This window comes from Belonocnema kinseyi, chromosome 4 (assembly GCF_010883055.1).
Source record: "Belonocnema kinseyi isolate 2016_QV_RU_SX_M_011 chromosome 4, B_treatae_v1, whole genome shotgun sequence".
Classification (NCBI taxonomy): domain Eukaryota; kingdom Metazoa; phylum Arthropoda; class Insecta; order Hymenoptera; family Cynipidae; genus Belonocnema; species Belonocnema kinseyi.
Genome location: NC_046660.1, coordinates 35,955,717 through 35,962,356, shown reverse-complemented (window position 1 = coordinate 35,962,356; position 6,640 = coordinate 35,955,717).

Genomic DNA, 6,640 nt, shown 5'->3' with positions numbered 1-6,640 from the left:
GGGTGTTGATATTTTTAATGTTTCTTGACTGAAAAATCTCTCTAGATCACAAACTTCAATTATTTTTGTTAAATATTCCATTATTTTGTTGAAATTTCATTTGGGTAATGAAAAAGCTTTTTTTTTGTTAAAAAATGAATAAATAAAAATAAATTTCAGGTTGAAGTGACAGAGAAATCATCCAAAATGTAGTTACCAATTTTTCTGTTTAGACTGCAGTACAATTATAATAAATATTAGCGAGCGACGTACGTCACGAAAGTTACTAAGAATATTTCATTGGGACTATAATCCCTAAATAGAAGAATATAGGTCGAAAGTTAAATAACAATTTTTTCAACATATTTTATCACGGACTTTTACTCTCCGCATTCCCCCCAACGTCTAGTAAATCTAATTTGAGTTTTGACAAAGATTCACACTTTCTCATCAATTATGAAACCAAAGAATGATTTTAACAAACTCACTGCCATTTGTTAACAAGAAACTTGCATTTTTCTCTTTTACGCTAAAAAATTAAACAATTCGATATACAGAAGAGAAAGATATTTATACATGGATGTCTGGTATTAGCGCCCGACTTGATTAACTCTATATTTTGTATTTATGGCATTTTGAACTTTAAAATAAAACCTGTATTTTTCTATTAATATGTCAATAATATTAATCGTCAAATACAAATAAAAAAGTAAAGTAAGCTAAACTAAAACATATTAAAAAACTGAACAAATACTCATCGTGGCAACAAATTCTTAATAACTAAATGTTAATTTTTCTGGCTCGTTTACAAATAATAACGGTCATAAACAAATCTTATACAATTACATTTTAAATAAATTTATAAAAATTACTCTTACACAATGTATAATTCAAATTGCGAATAAATATTTTCTTAAAAATATAGCATACAATTTCTGAAATTAATTCCTTTAACAAGGTTGTTAACAGTAAAAAGCGCATGTGAATAAAAAAAATATATGCAGACCATTGACCTAAAAATAGGGATCTTTTTATTAAGATTTGATTTACCATCAACAACACAAGTGTCTAATAGTTATTGTATATTTAGCCCACTTTTGTCATCGGTTCTTATAATGAAAATGTACGGAAAATGTCAAACCCAAAATCAGTCAATTCGCAGCAAAAAATAAAAATAAATAAGCTTTTCAAATTCTGATGTACACCTGAATTAAAGAATTTAACCATTTCACGGTTATTCAACAAAATTGAGAGAATTTACGGATTTTAAGGATTTCTAGTTAAATATAACAAATTTTAAAGGCAAAATATATCTGTAACTGTTTATTTAATATTAATTATTGAGATTTTGTATTTTTTCTTTCGTTTCAGACCAAAATCGTAATTTGTCTGAAACAAAAGTAAATAAAAAGTAAATATTATTTTTAGAAATTTAAGGTGAGATAGCTAGTGAGTATCCTTACGGAATTCAACTATTCGGAAAATTTTAAAGGATTTATTTGATTTTAAGGTCTGGTTTGGCGATTTTAATTTTCTTCTAAAATCTTCTCATATTGCATTTTTTTAAAGAATACAAAAGGATTGCCAAAAATTCAAACAAACAAAAATGCAGAAAGAGGTGTATACCTGAATTTAACATTGGGAAATCCGAGTGTTACCTGGGAGATGATTTAATTTTTTTTTAATTTTCCAGGTTTCTCTCGATCAATTGAAAAGATTTCAAACAATTTTTAAATATTTCGAGAGTTACAAACATTTTAAATGATTGCAAATATTTCTGATTTGCAGCAGAGAATTTTGAAAAAGAATTATAATTCTGAATTTAAAAATATATTCTCTTTAATTCCCTTTTTATAAAATCAGAATTAAAATTATTTTCCAAAATTCCTAAAACTTAAAAAAGAAAAGTTTTAAATTCTGGAAAATGTTTGTCTACTAAAAATAAAAATAACGTTTAGATTCAAACAAATCCTAATTTGAAACAAAACATTTTCAAAAACTGCTGAATTCTGATTTGGAACCGGGATCGTTGGTGTAAATTCCCTTTTTATAAATAAATATAAAAATTATTTACAAAAATTTCCCGTTCTGTGTTAAAGATTACCTGTTCCAGGACAATATCATGTCTTTAGGAAAAAAAAACTTTTTCTAAAATTTGGAAGACTGAATTTTAAAATTGTGACGAACCTTGTGACTTAGTAACAGGCACTTTTTTATTACTTTCTTCTAAATCACAATCCCAAATCCCTGTCCTAAAGTAAAAATTGTAATTTTCTACGAAATGTCCTCAAAATTATAATTCTTTGGTAAAATTCCCTATCCTAAAGTAAAAATTATAATTCATTACGGAAATTCCCTGTCTCAAAGTAAAATTTTTAATTCTTCACGAAAATTTCCTGAAATTATTAATATTATTATAATAAATTAATACAAAATAATTATAATTCTTTACAAGAATTTTTTGTATACTTATTTTATTTATTCCCTGTCCTAACTAAGAATTATAAATCATTTATAAAATTCTCTCTTACAATTTAGAAATTATTCTTATTATTTGAAATTCCATGTCCAAAAATCAAAATTATAATTCTCTATTTAGATTCCCTACCCCAACGTAAAATTTTTAATTCTTTACGGAAATTTCCTGTTCCAAATTCAAAATTATATTTCTTTGCTGAAATTCACTGCCTTAAACTCGAAAATATAATTCTTTATTAAAATTCTCTGTGACAAAGTAAAAATGATAATTCTTCACGGAAATGTCCTGAGCTAAATGTAAATTATAATTCTTTACGAAACTCTCTGTTCAAAAGTCAAATTCATAATTCTTTAAGGGAATTCCCTGCCTCAAAGTTAAAATTCTTCAGTCTAAGATTCTGTCCCAGAGTAAAATATTTTATTCTTCATCGATATTTTCTGTTCCAAACTCAAAATTATATTTCTTTAATGAAATTCTATGTCGCAGCTTAAAATAATAATTTTTTTATAAAAAATTCCCTATGCTAAAGTAAAAATTATAATTCATAGTAAAAATTATAATTCATAATTAAAATTCCCTTGCCGAAATAAAAATTTTAATTCTTAACATTAATTTCTTTAAATCATTAATATGATTATAATAAATTAATAAGAAATTATATTTCTTTACTGACATTCTACGTTCCGGCTTAGAATTTTCATTTATTTCTTTGAAAACTCCCTGTTTCAAGTCAGGATAATTATAATTATTCACGGAAATTTCCGGTCTCAAATTCAAAATTATATTTATTTACTGAAATTCTATTTCGAAATTTAGAATTATATTTTTTTCCGAAAAAATCCCTGTTCCTACTCAGGATAATTGTAATTCTGTACATGAATTTTCTGTTTATTTCTTTTATTAATTCCCTGTCACAACTCAGAATAATAAACTTTTATAAAATTTTCTCTTCGAATTGTAAAAATTATATTTATTTACAGAAATCCACTGTCCACAAGCAAAAATTTTAAATCTTTACGGAAATTTCCTGTCCCAAATTTGAAATTATATTTCTTTCGAAAATTGCCTGTCCCAAATCAGAATTATAAACATTTGACAAAAATTCATTGTCACAAAGTAGAAATGATATTTCTTTAATAAAATTCCCTATACCAACTTCGAATTATAATTCTTAAAAAAAAATTAATTTTCCAAGTCAGAATTCTAATTCATTTGGAAATTTCCTATTCCAAGTGAGAATCATCATTTTATCACCAAATTCCCTGTTCCGAGTCAGAATTAAAGTACTAAAATATATGATACCACTTTTAATTTGTATGTTGGTAAACTAAAAAAAAAATTCCGGCCATTGAATCATATTCATTGTCATTTCCTGGGTTTCCCGATTTCCCGGTCAGGTAGACAATCTGGATTAATTCATTAGAAAACTGTTATGAGAGGAACGAAATGCCAAAAAAGCCAGGTACACTTATATTATGCATTCGAGATTTAGCTTAATAAATACTACTGGCAAATTATACCTGAATTTTAGAGGTATGCAGTCGTTTATTCGAATTTTTCATACAAATTTAGTCGTGCTTGGGAAATTGGATTTTTAGAAACAGGAAAAAATTTTAATGTACATCAAACCAATTTGATTTCCTTAAGTTCTCCCGGTCAATATTCATGGTTTCTCCCGGTATACAATACAATATTTTAAATAGATTTCAAATAATAATTAATAACTTCGAATTGCCAGCGTCTGAAATTAAAAAAAATATATATATGAACGATTTTCGAAAATTTAATTAGAAAAAAGGAGTTGAATTATATAATTTCTAAATTGAAACGCTACAAATTAAGCAATTTTAATTTTATTTGAAGAATCATAAAATTAGCATGGTTTTAGATTAAAATGTTAAAAATAGGACGTTGTTAAAACGTTAAAAATTGAATATTTTAAGACACGAGTTTTAGAAATTGGGTAGTTTAAAATACAGAGTAATTGAAATTGTATTCTTTATAATTAAAGACGTTCAAAATTAAATAATTAGAGACTGAAAACTTTCAAATTTGAATAATTTTCAATTTAAAGTGATTAACATTTGACAATTTAATATTGAAAACTAAATTGAATCATTTAAAGTCAAAGCTTCTAAAATGCTAGAATTTTAAATTGTTATTACCAAAATAAAATTATAAGTTACAATTAGAGCTGATTAGACAAATTTTTTCTAAAATGAAAAAATTAATTGAATTATTCGAAAAAATTGTTAAAATAAATAGTAACTTTAAATGGGAAACGTTAAAAATAAAAAATAAACTTTACTCCGCAACGCTGAAAACTGAAAAAATGTTAGTCGCCAAAAATTATGATATTACAACTTTTTTATATGCATACTCTTTAAAATTTCAATTATTCGAAGTAAATTTAAATCGCTTAAAAATTAATAATTTTTTAATTGTTAATAATACTTTCCACAATTCAACCAATTCAATTTGAACTGTAAAATTAAAATCTATGAAAGTGAAAAAATAAAAAATGTAGCGTTCATCATGAAAATTCAGAACTCTAAAATTGTAACCACTTAAAATTACTGAAATTAACCATTTACTGATGTATCAATTTCCGATAGTTTAATTTTCATTTTTTTTGTATTTTAAACTCAAGTTTTAACTTTTTAATTTCAAATATTCCTTTAGAATTATTATTCACTCTATACATTTTCTAATGAAATATTTTTTAATTTGAAATTTATTATTTGTTTAAATTTTCGAATAAAAATTATACAATTTAAAAATCTAATAATGGAAATCAAAAATTAAGATGAAGAATACAAACCAATAATACTATGATGTGATTTTATTTTTTGAAATTTTACAATTTTAAGCTATTTAGTATGAAATTGCTTTATATTTACATTTAAAATTATTAACTTCAAAACTGATTATCAAGGCTTTTAATATGAAATTTTGAAATATTTAATGACCTTATATTTGAATATTCGAATTTAAATCTGCAATATTGTGAAATTAAAAATTTGAAACCTCCAAAAATTAATTGGAGAAAAAAATTTATTATCAAGGTCTCAAAGATTAAACTATTTTAGAATTGCACATTCAAAACTACCATTTTTAATTACAATGCTCAATAATTTACACGCGTAAAATGCAAGCTTTTTAACACTTTTCAAACTAAAAATTAAAAATTAAATGCATTCGGTTCCAAAAATATAAACCCAAGTTATCATTTTCAATGCTCTAAATTCAAAAATTAATCAATTCGTTAAATTTTTTTCAAAATTATACCATTTTAAGAAACTTTAAGCTAGAAACATTAAAACTTGAACAATTACATTTTTTTAAAGCGAACATAACTTTCAAAATTCAAAATTTGATTTAAAAATTTTGAAACATTGACAAAATTATTTTTAAAATTTTTTCAGACCGTTTACTATTTGCACCGAAATTTTGGTACAAATAGCTGTATCTTGTCGGTACACGTAGACACTTCGCTTAAATTATTTGAAATTATTTAAAATTCTTAATTAATTATAAATTTGTTCGAAACTTCTAAAAATGTCTTCAACTTTCTGATTTTTTTAGAGAATAACAGGTATTCAATTGTTATTTATATATAAAAATTCAACAATTTGACTCACACATTAATGTTTTAAATAGAACAATTAAAATTGTAAAGTTCAAAGAATATTTTTTAATTTTTTTTTATTCTAAATATTTAATTTATAATTACTGATCTTAAATGAACACAGATATTTCTAAATATTAAGTAATTGATCTTTTTCTCAATTGAAAAATTTTAAATTGAATGGTTTAAAATGAAATACTTTAGACTGAAATAATATCTCGTTAACCAATAAGACTTTTTCATCCTTAAATAAAAATTTAATTTAAAATATCATGAATTAATTTACATTCACAGTTGATCAACTAAAAATGGTTTTTATCAAAAATCTTCGATTTTAAATGCTTCTAATTTTTAATAGTGATTTTCGAATTACGCATCATAACACTGAATGATATTATAATAGAAAAAGATCACAATTTTAATAATTATTTGAAATACGGTTGAAATCAAAGTTGACATATTTATTTTTTGTAGGCTGAAAAATCTTTGTAGGTCAAAAATTCGGCTATCTGGTTAAAAATTGAATTATTTTTGTTGAAAATTTATTTCTTCTG